A 2,785-nucleotide genomic window follows, 5' to 3' on the forward strand; every position below is an offset into this window, starting at 1 on the left:
TTTATAATATTCATTTATCCTTGTAATATCCAAAGGATTAGTTGTGATGGTTTTGTCATTTCTTTTTTTTTTTTTTAATGTTTTATTTCTAGGAGAGAGAGAGAGACAGCGTGAGCAGGGAAGGGTCAGAGAGAGAGGGAATCACAGACCGAAACAGGCTCCAGGCTCTGAGCTGGCAGTCAGCACAGAGCCCTACGCGGGGCTCGAACCCACGAACCAAGAGATCATGACCTAAGCGAAAGTCGGACGCTTAACCGACTAAGCCACCCAGGCGCCCCGCTTTTGTCATTTCTGATACTGGTAATGTAGGTCGTCTTTTTTTCTTGATTCATCTGATAGAGGTTTATAACTGATCTTTATAGAGAACCATATTTTGATGCCATTATTCTACTTTCATTTTGACTTTATTTTCTTCTACTTGCTTTAGTCTTAAACTTAAACTGCTCTACTTGCTTAAATTGCAGGCTTAGACTCTTGACTGATCTTTCTCTTGTTCTAACATGAATTTAATACTACGAGTTTCCCTTCTAGTACTCTTTTCACTGTATCCTGAAGATATTGTATGTTGTATTGTTATTTCTAATGTTATGTTTTAGAGAATTTAGTTCTTTATTATGTAGTGTTCCTCTTTGTTCCTTGTAATTTTTCCCGTTTTGAAGTCTGTTTTGTATAAAATTAGTTATTCCAGCTTTGTGTGTGTGTGTGTGTGTGTGTGTGTTAGGATGGCTTATACTTTGATTTTATTATATCAGAGTCTTTATATTTAAAATATATTTTTCTTCTTGACATAGTTGGGTTCTATTTTTACTTCACTCTGACCATCTGTCTTTCATTGGTGACTTTAAATAAATTACCTTTAATATGATTGATATCTACCATATTTGTAACTTATTTTTTGTTAGTTGCATTTGTATTTATTCCTCTTTTCTCTGCATTCTGTTCTAGAATTGAAAATGTTTAAAAAATCCATATTATCTCCTCTAATTCTATTTTAAAAATATTTTGAGTAGTTGCCTTAGAGTTTCCAATTTTTTAATTAAGTCCAATTTGAATTAACATTGTGTGGCTTCCTATGTAATGAAGGTAGCTTAGAGTAATCTTAGTTTCTCCCTACCATTCTTTATGATAATGATGTTGTTGATTTTTCCTATCCATATGTTGTAATCTAATACATTGCTACTAATACTTTAAACTGTTCTAAATCAAGAAGGAAAATAGCTCATTTTACCTTCATTTATTACTTTAATATTCTTCTTTATGCAGAACAATTTTTGACTTCTAGAATATCCTTTTCTCTGAAGAATTTTTTTTGACCTATTTTGGAGGATATATGTCTGCTGAAGATGAATAATAGTTTATTTTTGGCCTCAAAGTCTTTGTATCTCCTTCACTTTCCTTGATAATTTCACTGGATATAGAATTCTAGGTTGATTTTTTTTCCCCAAAACATAAACATTTTACTGTACTTTTTATTTTTCTGGGTTCTGACACAAAGTGTAGTGTCATTCTTAATCTTCTTCCTATAAAGGAAAGTTTTTTCTCACCACTCTTGGCCTTTTGCAATATTTTCTCTTTGCCTTTGCCTTTTGCTGTAGGTAGTTTAAATATAATATACCTGAGTGTAGTTCTTTTTTTCTTTCTATAATCTTTTTTCTGAGGTGATCTTGTTTATCCTACTTGGTATTCTCTCAGGATCTGTGGCTTTTTTTCCACCACTAATGTTGAAAAGGGCTCAGCCCTTGTATTTTAAATACCTCTGCTTCATTTTCTTTATTCTTCTGGTGTTCCAATTACACCTATCTTTATAAATTGTCACATAGTTCTTAGATGTTCTCTTTGTTTTGTTTTTCTCTTTACACTTGATGTTAGGAAGTTTCAGTAAACCTATCTCCATAGGAGACTGTTTCCAGTCTGAATTAGCATCAAAGGCATTCATTTCTGTTACATGGCTTATTTCCAGCATTTCCTATTCTTTCTTAGAAATTCCATCTCAGTACTTATATTAACCTTCTATCTTGCATATAGTCTTTTTCTATTACACATTAAAATATTAATGGTAGTTATTTTAAAATTTGTATCTGATGATACCAAAATCATGTCATATGTGACTCTAGTTCATAGAGTTGCTTTCTCTAATTAGAATGTGTTTCTTGTAATTTTTGGATGAAAATCAAGGATATTGTAAGGAATAGTGGAGGTTGAGGTAAATATCTTTAGTGTGAAGTTTTATGTTAATTTGATTAGAAATTGGGCTGTGTCACATATTTGCAATAGCTGTAGATGTTAGAAACTTCCAATTCCTCTAGTTTCCTTTTATTTGTCTCCTCTCTTTGTATACTACTTTTACTCAATTACTCATTCTCAGTGACAGTCTGCATATACATTGTGAAATGAGTACTACAAACATTAATATATTATCTCATATAGTTACGTTTTTGCGTACATGATGAGAACACCTAAGATCTACTCTTAGCAGATTTCAAATATATAATATAGTGTTATTAACTATCATCACCATGCTATACATTGGATTCCCAAAACCTGTACATCTGGTAACTGAAGGATTACACCCTGTGACCAACCTCTATCATTTCAGCATTAGTGTTTGACTAATGCAGGGATGTAATAAAAGCAGGGGGCCCTGTGAGACATGCACAAATGTCATGCTTGTGAAGTCAGCCATATATTGTTAAATGCACACTCTGGAAACATTTTCTTCTCTTGGCTTCTAGATTCCCTGCCTTCCTTTTATTTCTCCCATTTCCTGATTTCTGCTTATTGATAT

The sequence above is a fragment of the Hyaena hyaena genome, unplaced genomic scaffold (genome assembly GCF_003009895.1).
Source record: "Hyaena hyaena isolate Hyena2069 unplaced genomic scaffold, ASM300989v1 scaffold_1808, whole genome shotgun sequence".
NCBI classification, from domain to species: domain Eukaryota; kingdom Metazoa; phylum Chordata; class Mammalia; order Carnivora; family Hyaenidae; genus Hyaena; species Hyaena hyaena.